At 39.9% G+C, this 20722-nt stretch overlaps 1 pseudogene; it reads left to right on the top strand.

Moving 5' to 3' along the window:
* The first annotated feature begins 9514 nt into the window (after nt 1-9514).
* LOC149247950 (uncharacterized) overlaps nt 9515-20722 on the top strand; it is a 167931-nt pseudogene continuing 156723 nt past the window's right edge.

Here is a 20722-nt window from a genome sequence, read left to right as displayed (position 1 = left end):
TATGGGAGTTTACAACAAAGTTCAAGTCAAACTGGAATTACATCCAGCGGTTGGGTACCAATACTGCCTCAGCAACCAAGGGTTGCATATTCAATGCAACCAGTCCACCCTGTGTCGAATATTCCCACTATACCTGGTATGGTGATTGCGTCGCAAGCACAAGCGCTACCTGTTGTATGTCAACCCCAAGTTTCTCAGGTTGCAATACAACAACCTCTTGTCTCGACAACTCAATCACAACCTCAGGTTAGTGCCTCCTTATCTGGAGCGAATCAGGCTCAAACAAGTACTATGACTCCTCATCTTGGTCAATCATCCAGTATTGGACAACAACAAATGGTCCAACAACCTCAATCTCAACAACCGCAATTCCAGCAATCATATCAAGGACCTGAGCAGCAAGTCTTTGTAAGTAATGGGCAACTGCATTTCCAAAGCGGTTATCAACAACCATACTATAATGGTTATGCCCATCAACCTTGTCAAAGTTGCCAGCATCAAATACATTATGCTGGTATGCAGAGACCCACTTCTCAGGCGATTCCATCTTATCCTGGGTATGCTTCGCCTAACCTAAATCAACAGTTGCCCTTTGTAGCAACTCTAGAATTACCAGATCTAAACCGGCTGATGAATGATCCAATTGCTTATGCCCCTTGGTGGCCAGCGATTCCGCATAAACTTCTGTCAGATATTCCTAAATTTAATGGAAATCCGGGTGAAGATCCGTCGAATCATGTGATGACATTTCATCTGTGGTGTTCATCAAACACCCTGAATGATGATTCAATAAGACTTCGCCTTTTTCAGAGGACGTTAACGGGTCCAGCGGCAAAATGGTATATTGAATTGCCTAGAGCTTCGTTCGACAATTTCAGTACCTTAGCCACGACTTTCTTAACCCATTTTCAATTACCGATAAGGTATGAAACGGGAACGGAACTCCTAACCAATTTCAAACAGACAACGGCCACTCACATATCTGATCATATACATGAGTGGTGACGTCGTTGTAGGATGGTAAAAACGTACGTTCCCGATCAGCTATTAGCTGAATGGTTTATCAAGTCGTTACTTCCTGCCATAACGGAAGATGTGGCAAAGGGGGGAGTCGTAACGGAAGAGCAAGTTATCGCTCGTGCGCAATATCTAGACTTGGTCTATACTCAGTCTGGCACGCTCTATGACAAAATACCTGACGCCCCTAGACCGGAATTCTCAATTCCTCCTCCTCCTAAATCAAACAATGACTCTCACGCTGGCGATGGCGTGATTGGCACGACAAACGCGAAATCAACAAAGGCTACGTCCAAGAAAGCCCGTAAGATTTCAGATCAAAATGCAAAAGACGAACTTCTTGCCTCGGAAGTAAATGCCATGTCGACCGACAAGGGCAAAAAACTGAAGCAACCAGGGGGCAAGAAGAAAAAGAAAGGGAGGAAAAAGAAGCAGGATGAGTCATCTCCTGAAAACGCTTCTGCAAACCCTTCTGGGCAAAGGAAACCCCCTTTCGGGTGTCAAATATGCGATGAGGACCATTGGACGAATGAATGTCCATACAAAGCTGAGCTTAAAAGATTCTTTAAGAGTTCGAAAACCTCAGCAGTATTGACTGATCCGTTTCCAAACCCGGGAACCAAACTGGTTGCTAATCAAAATGCTTCCCGATCCCAAGTGCTTATGTTGTCTATCTCAAAGCAGTAAAATGATGCTTTGACAAGGAATAAAGATTACGGGAATCCAAAGCTGTCGAATAACAAGGCTAATGAACAACCTAGTAGTTTGACAACAACTTTGACCGAAGTTGTGCCACCCATCATTCCTGAACAAATGATAAAGTCGCCAAAGGGAGTAGTACACAATTCGACATTTAATCCTCGTGCAAAAATAGCACAGAATTATAATATAATAGAGGACCTGGCCTAATCGCCGTCCGCTATGTCGATGCTTGAGGTACCGCAAAATTGCCTCTCCCAAGAGCAAGCTTTATTATCAGCAATAGGTGGGATTGACCCAATGGATTCCAATCTTGTGGCCTTTGATCATAAAGGATATGACCCTCAATTACCAACTCAACTAGCTTTCCTTATTCAAGTGAAAGCCCTCAACAAAACTGTTCATCGAACAATTATTGATGAGGGGGCATCCACATGTATTATGTCGATGAGTTGCTAGAAAAATTTAGGCTCACCACCCTTGTCGCGATCTTCAACAACGATAAAAGCATTTGATGGACGATCATACACTCCATACGGGATTTTAAGTAACTTGAAAGTTCAACTAGGGGGAAAAACAGTAGAAGTTGATGTTGAAGTAATCGACAGAAACATCGATTACAACATCTTACTAGGAAGGCCCTGGATATATGCCATGGCCGCAGTTGTGTCGACCTACTTCAGGAGGATTGCATTTCCCTTTCAAGGAAGAATTACAATCATCGACCAACAAACATTTCTCCCCAACAGTTCACAAGTTACGAGAAGCATTCAAATGATCCATGGAAGCGATCATCCGCTTAAAAATATTGGAATAGGCCTCCTAAAATACCCTGCCCTAATGGGTACTTTTGCCCTACCGCCTCCAAGTAATCTAGCGAAAGTGGCCACAGTGGAAACCTACAATATGAAATCTTCTATATCTAATGGATTCGGAAGATTCCTAAACATTTTGTCAGCATGAATCATCGCCCTAATAGAAATATTGTAGCAATCAATTTTCTTGGCTTGGGGGGCAAACCCAAATCAACGCTCATCGAGTGTTTGGGTAGATAGGTCTAAGGAATATGGCACCTCTACAAATCCTTGGTCGCATGTACATTCTACAGAAAAAGGGATCATAGGAGAGGCACCATGGGAAGATTATCACCATCGCTCCCATCTTCTGGATTACCACGAGGATTGTTCCAGTGACCTTAATCATCCATCAGTTTTTGATTTTCTATCAAATACTGTAAATACGATGGATTCCGAGGACGGTTCTTATCTCGTGTCAACCTCGTTAAAAAATAAAATAAGGAGTCATGAGGATAGTTCTTTTACTGTGTCAACCTCATTAAAAAATGAAACAATCCCCTTTCCAAATCTCAAAGGTAAACCTTCATTCCAACCACCAAGTTGAATGCAATGAAGCTTGGGGGGCATGCACCTTGATTTGCGTTATTATGTTGGGGGCATGCAAACTTATCGCGAGCAGTGTTACTGTAGGGTTCAAGCTCGTTAAAAAATAAACCCGCATCGAGCAGTTTTAGCACACAGTTCATGCTCGTTAAAAAATAAACGCAAGATCCGAGCAGTTTTAGCGCATAGTTCATGCTCGTTAAAAAATAAACATAAGATCGAGCAAATGTTTCCACCCACGTTTAAGCTCGTTAAAAAATGAACTATTCCGGTAAATAACCACCATGAATGTAATATCATCGGCCATTAAAGCCTTGGTCGTGTTTGCCCATCACCTCCACTTTTCCATTGGCCGATCATTCACCTCCATATGATTGTTTACCCATTTTGAGGAACAGCTGCGAAGAGTGATTTCACTAGCCATCCTTGTGACACTGCCGTGATTTGGAAATTCCAATCCTTCCCTGGAATCAGCTGCTAACCTTTTTATCACTCGTTCCTCAAAAGATGAGTCTTCTTTAAGCTCTTTTCATCTGACTCGTGAAATATGAAAAGATTTCCGAGTTTTGGCCTTCCAGCTCGATAAAGTGACCAGAAGAGCTATCCCTCCTCTAGATTTTAATCTTTTTGGACCTGAGGGATTATTGCACAAAATGATCGAGCACTTGTTTTATTCGGCTCGTTAAAGATATCGAAAATCCATCCCTTCTGTATTGTTTCATACTTTTCCAGACTTAAGGGATTAGATGACGAAGAAGGACTTTTGGAGTTAACTTTATGTACCTTTTCAGACTCTCTAAAGATGAAAAGGACCGAGTTATCCTTGTCATTAGACTCGTTAAATGCATGAAATAGCAACAAACTTGTCTTTAGACGAGAACGAGTTTCACTATCGCTAGGCTCGTTAAAACATAGCGATGGGCTTGCCCTAAGGGCAAGTTATAGAACAAGCATATGTTATCCTCCTCAAGCTTGACAAAAATAAAGAGGTACTGGTCAGCAATGACTGGGGAAAAATTGGGAGAAACTCAAGAAAACTTTGATGGTAGCAAGTCGCTCTTGAACATGACACTTTTCCTCCGTACCACAATCGGGTTGGGTTGTTTCATGCACCGGTCACATCGCCATGGTCTCGCCATACCATCCATATTTTGGGTAATGCTACCGATCCATCGCATAAGTGTCGCCATATGTTCAAGAGAAGTCGTTCAGAGAAGTCACCTGTGTCCCATCCACTACCATACATTATACTCTTTCATGACCGCCACCCTGAATCATATGTCATCAGATCGTTTTCACCTCCATCAAAATCATTAGCTCCGTTCCGTGTCATTGATGTGGGATTCATTAAGGCCCTCCTTTGACGGATCACTTCTTGTCGACATCAGCTCATTATCCAAGAAGTTGATCTAGGAACACCCCCTTCAGTACTTTGAAGCTTGCATGCCTCAATGGCAAGTTTCTCACTTCCGGCGACAGGTACACATCAATGACCTTCGACCGAAAGATTTTGCGTGGTGTTCGACGCCAAGTCCTCTATTCACACCACGTGAATTGTACTGCAGTACCTTGAGGGTCATCTTCATTATCGGTGATTCCTCTCGCGCTTGTTAACAGTTTACATCATTGACTGGTAATCAAGCGATGTCTTTCCATGTTCGACTTCAGAGCAATTCTCACATGGATCGACTTGTACTTAGAGTGAAGATCGGACGAGATTGAAGACCCCAGATCTAGTTTCATCCATCCGGGCTACGATATATATTCAGAAAATAAAGACATAGAAATGTACAGCTTTACAGCACAGATAATCATCCTACCAAAAGGATGATGGCTCTATCAGAATCATCAGTCTATCATCAGACGATTGTCTGTTATATGTACATGAAAATGAATTTATAAAGCTGAGCATGGGAATGCCCGCCTCAGCTAGATCGTGAAAAAAGTATGAAAATAATGTATTGTATTGTATTGTATTACAGGTCTCCTCCCAACATTGAAAGAACTTTGGATCCTCCTAATAAAGCATTTCACCTGATAAACGGCCTCATACTTTAGGGGGCAACTGTTATAGACATTTTTGTGCCTTACAGCTATAAGCATGAAATGTCCATAATCCAAGGGATCCAAAGTCCCTAAACATGTTGTTCCTACCCCTAGAGGAACAAGGCTAACAAACCACATCAATTCACAGAAGTTCTCCACCAGAAATTGCTCAAAAACAAGTCAATTCAGAATCAATTCAGAGGCTCCACTAGCTGCCTGTGTTGAAATGCAGAGGCTACACTGGCTAGTTGCATTGCAACGCAGGTGGAAGCACTACCAGGGTGCGCTGAGCGGGAAATGACAAATGGCAGGGTCCTTTGTGCGAGGTGTAAAGACTGTGGAAGCTTCCAGAATCTTCCTCCATGACACTTGCCTTGATGAGTTCGACTAAGTGATGAGTAAGAGGCTCTTAGTCTCCAAGTGGAAGCAAGAACTGACAGAGGGAGAGGACACTAGTCAGATCTCAAGCTGACTCATCCTCTCTCCAAACATCTATATATGGATCTCTCCTCCATGAGATCCAGTAGGCTAGAATTTTGTTATTCCAAAGAATTGTTGTTGGTTTGAGATTGGAATCATTGGGTGCTTAATGCTTTGAAGGGAGGTGAAGAAAGGATTTCATTCGCTGGGAGGTAGATGCTGGATTGGAATTCTCTTGGTTGTATCTCCTCCTGAACCTTGTTATTCATCAATAAAGCTATCTTGGTTTCTCCTATATACTGATGTATCTTTGATGTATGATTGCATTAGTATGTTTAGTTTATTTCTAATCCTGAACTAGTTATGAATATGAATCTATGTCTTTGTGTAGTGTTCTCTTCTTGTGATCTTGCAGGAACCTGTTGAAGCTGGGCGAGCGAGAAGGCAAGTAGCTAAGAACTCTCAAAGAGAAGAGAAACCGGATCGAGGGACAAACGGAAGACACCGGTTAGTCCATCCATCTCTCTTCATTCTTAATTCATAAAGGAAGAATACTAGAATATATGTTTTTGTTTGTTGCTAAGGCACTGTCACACCTTAGGTGGATAGGATCGTCTTGCATAGGCATTTTTCCCCACAACAGCAATACCTTGGCCTTTGGCCTCCCAGAAATGTGTAGTGAGCATCTTCAAGCCTCAAGCCCTATCCTTGAATTCTTAAGCCCCTTAAGTATGCAATCTCTTGAACGTGGCTATATTGAACTATGCATTGTGTAGCCTCAAGCCACAGTCTCGTACCTTGGCATCTAGAACTGAAAAATCCCTTAGCCAGTCACCATTTCGAACACTAATAGGTGAGGTCATGAAACATGTTAAATTAGCAGATTTTTAGACTTATGTTAAGTTGTCATGGATGGTTTCAGTTGCATGTACTCTATCATATCACATAAGGATAATGAGAGAGGAAAGGGAGAAGGGGACAATGCTAGAAGACACATATGGAGCTAAAGAGATAGCATGATCATCAGGAAAGAAGATGAATGAACACTAGATTACAATAGAAGACTAAAGATAAGGATCGCATGAAGAATCCATCTGATTCACAACTCTTTGGAGGTTAGATATCAAGAACATAGCATATCCCTCATGTAGATGAAGCATTTCACATCTCTTACTGAAGACAAAGGAGCAACGAGAATGTCTTGACATTCCAATGTCATCAAGAATTTTTTGTCAATAGTGACATGTGATGTCATGTCACGAGTCATTATATGCCACATCATTCTTCTGGATTATGTAATTTCTTATTCGAAAATCTATTTTAAAATGGATGTCCAAAGCACATGTACTGAATATGATGTAGAAACCACTCAACCGTATTAAACACATATGCAAATTAACACACAATAATATCAAACCAACATCACACAAAAGACAAACTGGCAGAAACGGCAGAGAGCCATCATGTGGTCTCTCGTGCTCATGTAATTCTCTCTATTAATTCAAATAATTTAAAAATACATTAAAATACATGAGCAAGTGGTCTTAAGAGAGTGCATCTATCTTAAACTCACTTGGTTGAGACAATTTCTCAACTTACACACTAATTTAGGAGAGCTAGTTGGAGAGAATCTCTCATCCAAAACTAGACTCCTTAGTTTGAGGAGTTCTCATGATTTTATTAATTTAATTTAATATTTGGATTTATTAATTCATTATTAAGAGAATGAGACTAACATTTCCCCCCTCAATGACAAATCTAAAACTAACAAGGAACCATCTTCCAAGTTATCGAGTTGATCCTCAAAAAACATTTGCCTGAAAAACCACCAAAGTTGGATGCTTGAAGAAACTCAAATCTGAAGAGAACATGAATCAGATGCATGTCTAATTCATCTGTAAATGTCACTTGACAATTCCTTCATGTTCCAAGCTGCAAAAGGATCCAATTTCCTTTGCTTGAAAATAGCATCTGGTGTCCACTGACACAATTTTATGAACGCCCACTAGCATATTTGTTGATGATGATCACCCACTGGCTGAAGATGTCGAAAAACAACTCAATGTTGTTTTTTCTATGATGAAAGTTGCTCACTACTGCTTTTTCCATCAATCGCCCACTAGCAAATTTGCCAATGCTCATTGTTGATGAAAAATGCCCACTAGCCGATGAAGATGCCCATTGGCTGCTTCGCTGATGTTGTCGAGACTTTCAGTCTGACAACCACTTGTCAATTTCATTGACATTTTCCCTCCTTTGTCAGCTGAAAGGAGAGACAATCTTCTTCAAATTATATTTGAATTTTGAACTCCCCCCCTTTCAGGTGTAGGAGAGTTTCACTGGTGTACTCCCTTGTTCAACTGCACGAGAGTACTATCATCATTTGACACTCGTTTGATGGCGATCACTTTGCTTGAAAGGAACTTTATGAATTTTGTGATGAACTTTACACAGGCTCACTTGTTGTGCATTGAATGGTTGCACTTGATTTGGTTACTTGACACGCTCACTTGATCTTAGTGCGCTTGCTGTAGACACATACTTGTGTTGATGCTTACTTGAAGATTAGAATTCATGCTCATTTGATGATGATTGCTTGCTTGATTATTTTATGAAAACGCTCGCTTGCTTGATTGTTTTTACTTGAAATACTTGTTTGTTTGATTGTTTTTAATGACATGCTCACTTGTTGATGATTGTTGTACTTCCTTTAAACACCTGTTGTCTTGAACTCTTGGGTGATTACTGCACTTAGTGATGCACTGAATGTGTTGAAAAATGATGGATGTCGAACATGGTCGAAAATGGACCCAAATGAAAAATGATAATTTCAGTGTTCAAGTAACAACTGGCTTAACTTAATGATGCACTTTAACAAATCAAATGAGGGCGTCAGTTACAACCGAAAATGCACCTGGAAAATTCAATTAAAACATTGTAAGTGATATAGAAAGTGTTAAAAATGTTGATGGTGATTGTACTTTGAATTTCTTGAGTGTGTAGCATCCTTAACTTGGTGGCATGCATTAGTTGTTGTGAAATTTTGTTGCAGAAGATTGCTTTTATCAAGTCGATGATGTGACGCTTTGTGTTCATGAACTTAAGTGATTATGGGAGCTTTGATTTCAGGAGCTTGATCAATGACTTGTATATGTAAACTTTCTTATTTGCATGTACATGTTCTATTTAAGCATAACAAAGAGAGTTTGGCTCAAATAATGCAAGCACATTCATGACACAGAGTGTACCTATGATCCCCTTATTCAATTTCAGACAGATCTAGGACACTAGTACCCCAAATAAATGACTTTATTAATTATTGGAGTACATCTTTAAAAATGTCATCGTGGAGTCTTCTCAAATAATGAGAATCTCTCACTTCCAAATTCTGGAAGCAAATTATTTTCAAAAATTTCCACACTAACTCAATCGCTCCAAATTAGATACATGTCTTCCTCTAAAAAATTCCACTTATCAGTCCAAAAATTCACTTATGACTTCAAATATGACTAAATAAAGTTCACCTTTTCATTCCTGATTTCTGATCAACCACCTCTGCTGCCAGAGAAACATTGTGGCATGGTTGAGCAAGCTACCACAGAAAACATAAACCAACATTCTCTATTTTCAAACAAATGACCAAATCTAAAGCACGTCAATAGAAGGAATCAAGAGAAACAAATCGAAATTTCTCACTGTTTCCCCATACAGCCTGCCAGGCGAATTTCCTTCGCTGTCTCTCCTCACGCTGCCTTCTATGTAGCCTTTTGAGTATATCTCCTTCGTTGTCTTCACGTTTTTCTCTCTCTATACCATTTGTGATGGTTTTTCACATTAGGATTGCCAAACTGGATTCGACCCCATGACTGAGTTGCATTGCAAAGCGATAGGAGGGTTTTGGAGATTCATTCATGGCAAGGATGGAGCTAGAGATGGAACTCACATCTGGTGCCAATGGCTGCATAATTCTCGTTTTCAGAAACATCAAAGAAGCCATTGTATCTCTAAGGGTGCTGAGAAATTTGGGGTTGTTTCTCCAGGCTCTGTTCTTCTGGATTGTAGTGCAGTTTCAGCAGCGATCAATTTAGGTTTTTTCTTCATCATCAGGGGATGAAGATAACCACCACACAGTCATCCATTCGAAATCGAAGCGACACTATGTGAGTTAGGAGGAGGAAGATGTGCTAAAAAGAAGAGCCCTCGCCAAGGATTACGGTGATGAGTCGTCAGAAGGCTGCTAGAAAACTTTTTTGTTCATGAATTCCCACAAAAGAACTCTGTTCACATGGTCTTGGACACCCCCTACTTCTTAGAACACCAAGGCATTACTAGTTCTTTTACATGGCCTCAATGAGCACAGTGGAAGATATGAGAATTTCGCAAGGCTACTCAAGTCACATGGATTTGGAAATTATGCAATCGATTGGATCGGTCATGGTGGGAGTGATGGGTTACATGGTTATGTACCTTCACTTGATTATGTTGTTGTAGACATGAGGGCTTTCAGTGAGAAAATAAAATTAGAGAACCTAGCTGCGCCTTGCTTTTTATTCGGCCATTCAGTAGGTGGAGCAATTGTTTTGAAGGTTGCTTTACTTCTAGATGTTGAAGAAATGTTAGAGTGATTGATATTAACTTTTCCAGCACTACGTGTCAGGCCAGTGTCTCAGGACCCTACAACACTGGTTTCCAAGTACACTGATTCATTAGTCTACACTAAGCCCATAAGGATTCATATTGACTCTGATACCAGATGTAGAAACCACTCAATCGTATTAAACACATATGCAAACTAACACACAATAATATCAAACAAGAAACACACAAAAGACAAACTGACGAAAAGGCAGAGAGCCATCATGTGGTCTCTCATGCTCATGTAATTCTCTCTTTTAATTCAAATAATTTAATAATGCATTTAAATACACGAGCAAGTGATCTTAAGATAGTGTGTCTATCTTAGAATCACTTGGTTGAGACAATTTCTCAACTTACACAGTAATTTAGGAGAGATAGTTGGAGAGAATATGTCATCCAAAACTAGACTCCTTAGTTTGAGGATTTCTCATGATTTTATTAATTTAATTTAATATTTGGATTTATTAATTGATTATTAAGAGAGTGAGGCTAACATATGAAGAGTCATGTAAAGGTGAAAAGTCATATGATGTCAAACAGTTATAGGGGTAGTCCAAGTGTCATAAGAGAGGTGAATTATCACCCCATTTGTTATATATACACCCTCTTTGTTCATCCAAAGGAATTTTTAACTTGGCTTCTCCCATAAGGCATCACAAAGAAATAGTTAGTACTTTGGTGGAGCAAGTCGTGGCTCCAACGCTCCACTATTAGAGCTAGTGATGCTCGTTGTATTCATCTATCTTGGTACTTTTACTTAATACTTGAAGCTTGATGGAACACACATTTTTATGCTTGGATTGTCATAAATTGTTATAATGTTCTATGAATATTTATGGATCATGTTTGATTTCACCTGTACTAAAGTAGTTGAACTATTTTGGTTATTTATTGCTTAAATAATTGAAGATGTGCTGTAATGGTTGTAACAATAGTCACATCTATGTGGACTATTCTACTTGATGTTAGGCATTTATCTTTTCTCTTGTGTGCACCTCTATTAGGGTGCTACTACTACCTCTCCCATAGAGGCTCACCTTTTCTCCCTCTGTGGTGTGGAGCACTGGAAAGGTATGTTTTTGATGAACAATTTAGTGACTTTTCAGTAACAATTGTAACCCTTTCTGCATAATGAACTTAAAGAAATAAATAATTTTAATAGAATGTTTGAGAATTAGTATGGAAAGCTTAATCGTTGATAATTGTTATTTTGCCATGCAGGAAAGGGTGGAAACGAAGGGCTGCCATTCGAAAGGAAAAGACAAAGAAGGAATAACTGTTGTCCCTTTAGGAGGGAACCGGATGTGAACAAGATCGAACAGATCGAAGCAAGACGACCCTGGAAAGAAAGAAGGATTATCAATTAGGCGGAACAGGGGAAGAAAAGTAAAGGATTAACGGCTTGGCGAATCCCTCAGGATCTTTGATCCTGAGGGATCAATGTTTTGCTTATTTTTGCTATCTAGATACCTCCGCCGTTATTTTTATAAAAAGGGACAGCATCGTTAAGCAAAGGACCTTCTTTTTCATATATGTAATTGTGAATTTCAGACTCAACTTTGATCATCGACTCTCACTAAGACTTGATTTGCTGTACATTTGTTGATGCATTAAGACTGCAGACTTATCATCGACTCTCACTAAGACTTGATTTGCTGTACATTTGTTGATGCATTAATATAAAAGACTTGGTGTTCATTTTATCGCTGCGTCTGGAGTAAGCTAAGGCGGTGTACCGTTGGAAGCTAAGGGCCTGGCTCCGAAGGACACTTGCTTTTGTATCATTATAATTTGGTTTCTATGTGGTTTGTTTATCTTTATAGTTTGGTAATCTGACATGTTTTCCATATGCTATTCCATGCTCTGTTACGATTAATTCATTAATGGTTTCTTTCAAGAGATTTATGTAGTGACTCTGTATTGTATGAGTGAATCTTTTCAGAGTTGATTGCATGTTAAAAATCTAAGCCAACTGTTTCTGTTACAGAGCCTTCATATGAATATTGTTGTATTGAATTCATTTGAAATCTCAATTATTGGAATCCGAAAGTAATGTTATTCTATTTGGGAATATAGTCATCAGATTGCTATATTAGTGTGGTGTGTGAGTATATGGTTGATGCTTGTTGTTCCATAACTTATCAGTAAAGTATATTTCATCCAATTTGCTTTAAGAGAGAAGATTGCTATTTGATTGCAGAATGTGAGTTTGATCAAGTTTAGTTTTGACTCACGAGATTTAGTTTATTAGATTGCCGTTCCATTTATTGTTGTTCCATTTACTGCTGTTCCATTTCAGATTTGCTATTGCATTTCCTGGTTGCTGTTCCATTTCACTTTCTGCCGTTACATTTACTTGCATTTGTTGTCTTGGTGTGAGAGAAGTCTAAGGCTGTAGTGAGCCTCAGCAATTGCTGCCTAGCTCCCAGATCTATGGTCCATGCTCTAATTTCTTTTCCATCAGTTTCTAGAGGGATGGGTTATCGCTTCCGTACCCTTGACTGATAAGCTGCTTTGTGTGATTTTATTCTTTTAGAGCAATTTAGTCATAAGTTTAGCATCTGTTTACTCTTGTATTTTCTAAAAACTGTACTACTAAGCATTACTCTGACGAATAGCCTCGGATTGAGTTACTCTTTGCAATAACAAAGCGTTCCCGGATTGACTTATTAATGTGGCATAACTAGAGGTGAAAGAGACCCTTGTTACAGCTCTACATTTTGGCGCCGTTGCCGGGGAAAGAGTATAGCCATTTGTCTTTTACAGAGCAGTGTACGAGTCTGCTAGGGGAGAGTTGGATTTTAAAAACGGAAGGTAAGAACCTGCGTACGGAGCATGTAAAAGCCGTGCTCCACCGTCTTCTTTCTTGGCAGAATTGTGGGTTGAATAGAATTTGGTAGTTTATAGAGTGCATGACTAAGCAGAAAAAGCCAGAAAAAATTATCAAACCTCCGTTCAAACCCGAAAAATCCAAAGGGCCAGTGACCCTTGGCCGAACAACCTTCATAGACGAAATCTATAAGAAAACCGAATCTCATCCATCAGTAGGGTTCAGGAAAACCAATTCCAAACAACCTACTAGCTCCCGTCATGCCACAAGATCACCATCTGTAGCCTTCGCTGAGGTGCATAGTCAGACTAATGAACAGGACTTTCAAGAAATTGAAAATTCTATTCCAGAACGACTGTAGGAAGGGAATCTAAGAAATCTTTGTGAAGGAGAAGGGGAAACAGGAGAAGTTGAGGAGCCAAGATCTCCTCCTAGGATAATTCATCCATTAAAAAGCCCAGATAAAGGAAGCGTTGTAAAAATCATTGTTGAAGGGATTCAATCTCCTCAAGCAACAGGGACTCTCGTTATTCCAGACGAAGGAAGTGCTGTTAAAACAATCCCTGTTAGGGCCATTCCTTCTCTGCCTAAGAATACCCTCTTAGAGATCCCGGAAGGTTACTGGCACATATTCGATCCCATGGCACAGAATCAGCCAAACACTCAAACTTCTACATTACAATATCCTATAGTGGATTCCGCAGCAAATGCTCCTATGAAAGCAATTCCCCTTCAACACATTCCTACATTTCACGGACTTACATCAGAGGACCCCGATGCATTCTTATTTGAATTTGATGTATTATGCAGGGGATATGATTACACCACTCACCCCCAGAAATTAAAGTTGTTCCCCTCCACTTTGAAAGGAGAAGCTTTAAGATGGTTTATGGGTTTAGGTGGTGGGGTTATAAAGAACTGGGAGCAAATGAAAGAATCTTTCCTAAAGAAATATCAAGATTATTGTAGGTCTAAAGAACTGAAAGATGAAATATTTCAGATGACAGCTAGACCAAATGAAACACTAGAAGAATATGTAGAATGTTTTCAGTATAATTTGCAAAGATCTCCATATGCATCACTACCTCTGCCTGATAATGTGCTAAACGGCATTGATTAGAGGCATGAAGGAACAATGGATTGAAACATTAAATATCATGGGAAAAGGGGATATTTATCAAGAAAATTTTGCTGACATCATTGACTTATGTATCAGGAGCTCGAGAGGTAGCACAAGGATAAAACTAGCAGAATATGATCGGTTTGTTAGAGATAGCAAAATATCAACAGAAGGAGTAACACGTGTAGAACTTGGAAAATTATTAGAAAATTTTAAAACTGATATCCTAGGGACATTGACTACACAACTTGATATTGTGCAGGCTAAACAGAAGCAGATAGAGGCAGAATAGAATTTGGCGATCTTCTGCCCCCGATGTAGAAGAAAACATAGCCACAAGGAATGTCCACTCGATGTCGTTCAAACATGTGCTATCTGTACTAAAGATCACCTTACTGAAAGTTGCCCCTCACTTCCTGGATTGAAGGCAGTATATAAGGAAGCAGAAGAAGAGCCAGAATCAGCATAGTTCGTTAACCAGCGTCGCCAATGGCAACCAAGGCAATCAGGTATGTTTTCAGACCCAACCTCTTCTTTTCAGCCTCCACAGTATAACGGTCAGCAATATAGTATGTGGCAAAACCAATCTCAACTCCCATTTCTGAACTGGTCATCACAACCATTTCCTTCTCCAAATCCATGGATGAATCAGCCAAGCCAAATTGGTTAGCCGAATTTTCCTTACGCCCCACCATATTGGCAGAATAGCTCATACCCTCCACAATGGACCCCCCCTACTTCACAAAGTTCACCCTGGCAGACAAATTGGCCAAGATCGACATATCAGCCAACAGGAACTATTCCGCTCCCTCAACCGACTCTGCCAGCTTTGCAACAAAATCCCCAGTCTAATCTGAGACCGCAACTCCTAGCCCAACCCAATCCTAATCCTAATAATAGGCCGGTCCAATCCCTCCAAATTATAGAATCAGCAGAAATCGGACCTGAACTGAGGGAGTGAAATGATCTTCAGTTAAGATCTGGACGTATAATAGAAACAGAGGGAGATAAAACAGTTCACATTGAAGAACAGTTACCAATAGAACAGTCGTTACAACAAGAGGGTGCAAATAAGGAGCATACTCATCATCAAGCGAATACACCCTCTCCTCCCTTTCCAGAACGATTAGTCATACCACGACCTGTACAACATCCAGACTTTGACATTCTGGGAGAGCTACAAAACCTGTACATACGAATTCCTTTCCTCCAAGCCATTCAAGACATCCCTATATATGCAAAAACTATAAAAGAATTGTGCATAAAAAAACCAAGGAGGAATGTAACCACTAACCCAAGAGTCCAAGTAGTCGGTACTTTATCTGACCTGTTATCAGGAGCACCTATTAAATATGAAGATCCAGGAAATCCAATCGTAACTGTTCAAATCTATGGTCAGACTCTGACTAATGCTTTAGTTGATTTAGGAGCTAAAATTAATATTTTGACAACTTCTACTTGCCAAAAGCTCGGTATTACATCGGTAGAACCCACTTCTACTTTGTTAGAATTGGCTGACCGATCTGTAGTTCGACCGGAAGGAACTCTATACGATGTCATGGTATCTATAGATTCTTGGGAATACCCAACTGATTTCCTGGTAATTAATCCAAAAACCCGACTGGATGGACACCCGCTAATTTTAGGTAGACCTTGGCTTGCTACCACCGATGCTTACATTGGTTGCCGGCAGGGGAATATGACCATAACCAGAGGACCAGATATTAAAAATCTAGTTCTATACCCTCTAGCACAACTAAGTCTTACAATGATAAAAACTAGCCAGCACCCTGTATCATACCTTACTGACAATATCAGATCACCATTGACCATACAGATGGCCCTAGACTTTAAAGACCAAACAGAAGATGATGCCATCAATAACTTCGTTAGTCAAACTGAATCTAGACCTCATGCACAGTGTTTCATGATAGAGGCTGCATTCGATAGCGAACTAGAAGAAGATCCCTTGAAAGATACACATGACCAAACCATACCTGTGACTTCTATTGCCAATAGTAAAGCAGTGGAAATTGAACCGGGAAAAACTCTAAACATCAATGCCAACCTTACACCGGACCAAGAAATAAAACTCATCCATCTGTTACGGAAGTATCAAGAAGAATTTGCGTGGGATTACCCTGATATGAAAGGGATTGACCCCCAATTGTGCACCCACCATATTTATATAGAAAAAGATGCAAGACCTGTCCGTCAACCGCAAAGAAGACTCAACCCTCATCTAAAAGATGTTGTAAAAGCAGAACTTCAGAAACTTTTAGATGTTAATTTTATCTATCCTATTTCTGATAGTAAGTGGGTCTCTCCACTTGTGGTTGTACCCAAGAAGAATGGGAAATGAAGGATTTGCGTGGATTATAGAGAGTTAAACAAAACCACACAAAAAGACCATTTTCCCCTCCCATTCATAGACCAAGTATTGGACACTTTAGCAGGAAAAAATTATTTTCTTTCCTGGATGGCTTTAGTGGATACAATCAGATTCAGATTGCCCCTGAAGACCAGGATAAAACTACCTTTACTTGTCCTTGGGGAATGTTCGTCTATAGAGTTCTACCCTTTGGCCTATGTAATGCTCCTGCCACATTCCAAAGGGCCATTCTTAGCATCTTTGCAGATTTAATAAATGATGGACTTGAAGTATACATGGATGACTTTACACCATATGGAGATGATTTTGATCCAGCCTTGGACACCCTAGAGAAAGTCCTACAGCATTGCATTGCTACCAGGCTTTGTTTAAGTCACGAAAAATGCTATATGATGATGATTGAAGGGCTCATTCTAGGACATTTCATCTCAGCAGCTGGCATTCAGGTAGATTCGGCCAAAATTCAAATTCTTTTGCTTATCCCCACCCCCACTACTCAGACAGAGGTACGCAGCTTTCTTGGATTTTCTGGGTATTACAGACGATTTATAGAACATTATTCACACATTGTTGCACCTTTATATGCATTAACTGGTAATGTTGATTTCATGTGGACAGAGAAATGCGACCGCGCTTTCCAGGAATTAAAGAAGCTTGTATCAACAGCTCCAGTTCTTCGAGGACCAAACTGGAATTTACCATTCCAAATCTCATCTGATGCCTCCGACACAGCAATCGGTGCAGTCCTTGGGCAGGAGGAGGATAAAAAACCATATGCTATTTATTATATCAGCAAAAATTTATCCCCTGCTGAATTAAATTACACTGTCACCGAAAAAGAATTCCTCGCTGTAATACATGTTGTCAATAAGTTTAGACACTATATTACAGGCTATCCCGTTGTTTTATATACAGATCACTCTGTTATCAAATATTTAGCGAATAAGCCTGTTACAAATGCTAGAATAACGAGATGGTTGATCTTATTGCAGGAGTTCGATATCACAATCAAGGATAGACCTGGCAAGGAAAACCCTGTAGCTGATTTTCTCTCACGAATACCAAAATCAATTGAGGCAGCAGCAGTGGAAGACCAATTTCCGAATGAGCACCTGTTTGTTGTTGCTGTTCAAACACCTTGGTATGCTGATGTTGCCAACTACCTTGCAGTAGGTAAGCTACCAAAACACTTAACCCCTAATGAACGTAAGCAGATTGTTCAGAAGAGTACTCGGTTTTCGTGGATCAGGGGTTATTTGTTCCACACAGGGGCAGACATGCAAATTAGGAGGTGTATTCGAGAAGATGAAATTTTCGACATCTTAAAAGCTTGTCATAACGGACCGTGTGGGGGACACTTTGCCGAGAAAAGAACAGTGCATAAAGTATTGCAGACAGGATACAATGGCCTACAATTTTTAAGGATTCGAAGAAATTCGTTCAAGCCTGTGACAGCTGCCAGCGAGCAGGACAACCTGGTCAAGCCGACGAGATGCCTCTGAGGCCACAACTAGTCATTGAACCATTTGAACGATGGGCTCTTGATTTTGTTGGACCCATCAACCCATCATCAAATCAGAGAACATATATCTTGGTAGCCACAAAATATGTTACCAAATGGGTTGAGGCCGAAGCGTTGCCTAGAGCTACAGAAGATTCAGTAATACAGTTCCCGTTCCATTTGTTTGTACGATATGGCCTTCCGAGAGAAATAATTACAGATGAAGGACCACAATTTGTCGGAAACAAATTAGCTGCAACTCTTAACAATTATCACATCCAGCACAAAACTACTACCCCATATCACCCGCAGGCGAATGGGCAAGTAGAAAGTAGCAATAAGGTAATAGAATCAATTTTAACAAAAACCATTGCTTCACATAGGCGTGATTGGGCCACCCGACTACCTGAAGCACTCTGGGCTTATAGAACCACCTGGAGAAGTACCACTGGTTATTCACCCTATCAATTAGTGTTTGGGAAACAACCTATTTTCCCCATAGAATTCGAAATCCAAACACTGCGAACTGCACAGGAAGTTGGCCTAGATTTAAGTGAGGCACAAATCAATCGACTACAGCAGATTAATGAATTGGACGAAATAAGGCTCTCTGCATTACAAAATATAGCACTTATTCAGCAGCAGCGAGCTAAATGGCATGATGCACTTATTAAGAACAAAGTCTTTCATGAAGGAGACTGGGCTCTGTTGTATGACTCTCGGTTTCGGGATTTCCCGGGGAAACTACAGACTCGTTGGTTGGGGCCATACGAAATCCAGAAATTACATGATAATGGGACCCTTACTCTCATCACAATCGATGGTTCTGGATATGCATTCAAGGTAAATGGCCACCGAGTTCGTCTCTATCGTACGCCACTCACTCGAGAATCCTTCTGTCAGCAGCTACGTCAAGACACTGACATTGAAATTTTAGGAGAGGAAGTAAAATCTTCCTCACCTATAATTCAGTAAGGAACGCATTTTTTTTTACTTGTACATAAGTTCTTGTATATACGTTTCCTTAATATTTATTTGATTTTTCTTTCTTAAGTTTTCTTTTTACAGTCAGCGTGTCTTTGCTGTTCCTTTTCCAAAAGAAACAGCAGTTGCTTGTTTTCGTGTTTTTGCTGTTCTTTTTTTCAAAAGCAACAGCATTTCTGAGTTTTTGCTGTTCCTTTTCAAAAAGGAACAACACTTTTGGGGTTTTGTTGTTCCTTTTCAAAAGGGACAAGCAGTTGAGAATTTTTGCTGTTCCTTTTCCAAAAGGAATAGCAGTTGCTTGTTTTCGTGTTTTTGCTGTTCTTTTTTTCAAAAGGAACAACATTTCTGAGTTTTTACTGTTCCTTTTCAAAAGGAACAACATTTGTGAGTTTTTGTTGTTCTTTTCAAAAGGAACAACATTTGTGAGTTTTTGTTGTTCCTTTTCAAAAGGAACAACATTTGCGAGTTTTTGATGTTCCTTTTCAAAAGGAACAACATTTGTGAGTTTTTGTTGTTCTTTTTCAAAAGGAACAACATTTTTGGGTTTTTGTTGTTCCTTTTCAAAAGGAACAGCATTTGTGAATTTTTGCTGTTCCTTTTCAAAAGGAACAACATTTGTGAGTTTTTGCTGTTCCTTTTCAAAAGGAACAGCATTTGTGAGTTTTTGCTGTTCCTTTTCAAAAGGAACAGCATTTGTGAATTTTTACTGTCCCTTTTTTTTCAAAGGAGACAACACTCATGATCTTAGGCTCTTCCATCTCAAAGAACGGCATCTTAACTATTTGTTTGCATGGATTCTTCTCTTTCAAAAGATAGCCATGTCTTTGCTCTCTGTGATGATTCATATTGAGGATGCTTTTCGCCCATGATCTCTCCAGTCTTTAAGATACAGCTATACACTTATGCAATGAACATCAATTACAACATGCCGAAGTCAGCAGATTATAAAATCGCTATCTTTATAGAGCCTAGTATTGATAAGAGGACAAGAGAAGGGACATACTTACTTCTCATCTCCGTTGTCATTGACTTATTCCCATTGTCTTGGTTGGTTATCTTTATCATGGCGATTTCCTTAAAAAAATTTCTCTGATTATTACTCAGGAATAAGAACAAGAGGATTTATATCTTCCCGTTGGGATGATAAGACTTCTTCCACCATTCCCACTCTTAAGGAGTGTTGAACCACCCTTATGTGTAAATAAATAAGAAAAGTGCTTTGCAAAAGAAAAAATGATGAATATGGATTATTAATTGTCAAATGCAGGATAGGGGGTCTCATCAAGAGCCAGCCTACCATGATCATCAGGTTGGAAGCGAAGTGGCATTCCCAGTATGGCCACCACACCAGGGATATGGTCCAAAAGGTACACTAAATAAACAGACCTTGGAACAGGGGGTCTCATCACGAGCCGGCCTGCCCACGTTTCGCACCTTCCTTGTGAATGGCATTATGGCTAACTGGTTACCAAGCCAGCATAATGGCCTGCGTTTTGACAAAATACTTTTTATACACATAAAGGATCATGGTTCCGGGGGTGAAATAAACAACTCTGCCAAGGTTATGAACACCTGTCGGCAGCAGAGCTCAGTTAATGGTATCAAAGTCATAATGGTTACACCAACAGGGATGATATTAACACCTCTTTGTCTCTTCTATCCTATGAATAATTCA

This window comes from Pinus tabuliformis, chromosome 7 (genome assembly GCF_031772625.1).
Source record: "Pinus tabuliformis cultivar Carrire ecotype Pingquan chromosome 7, CPIR1, whole genome shotgun sequence".
Taxonomy (NCBI): Eukaryota; Viridiplantae; Streptophyta; class Pinopsida; order Pinales; family Pinaceae; genus Pinus; species Pinus tabuliformis.
Note: the sequence above shows the minus strand (reverse complement) of the source record. Positions and strands in the feature narration are given on the sequence as shown.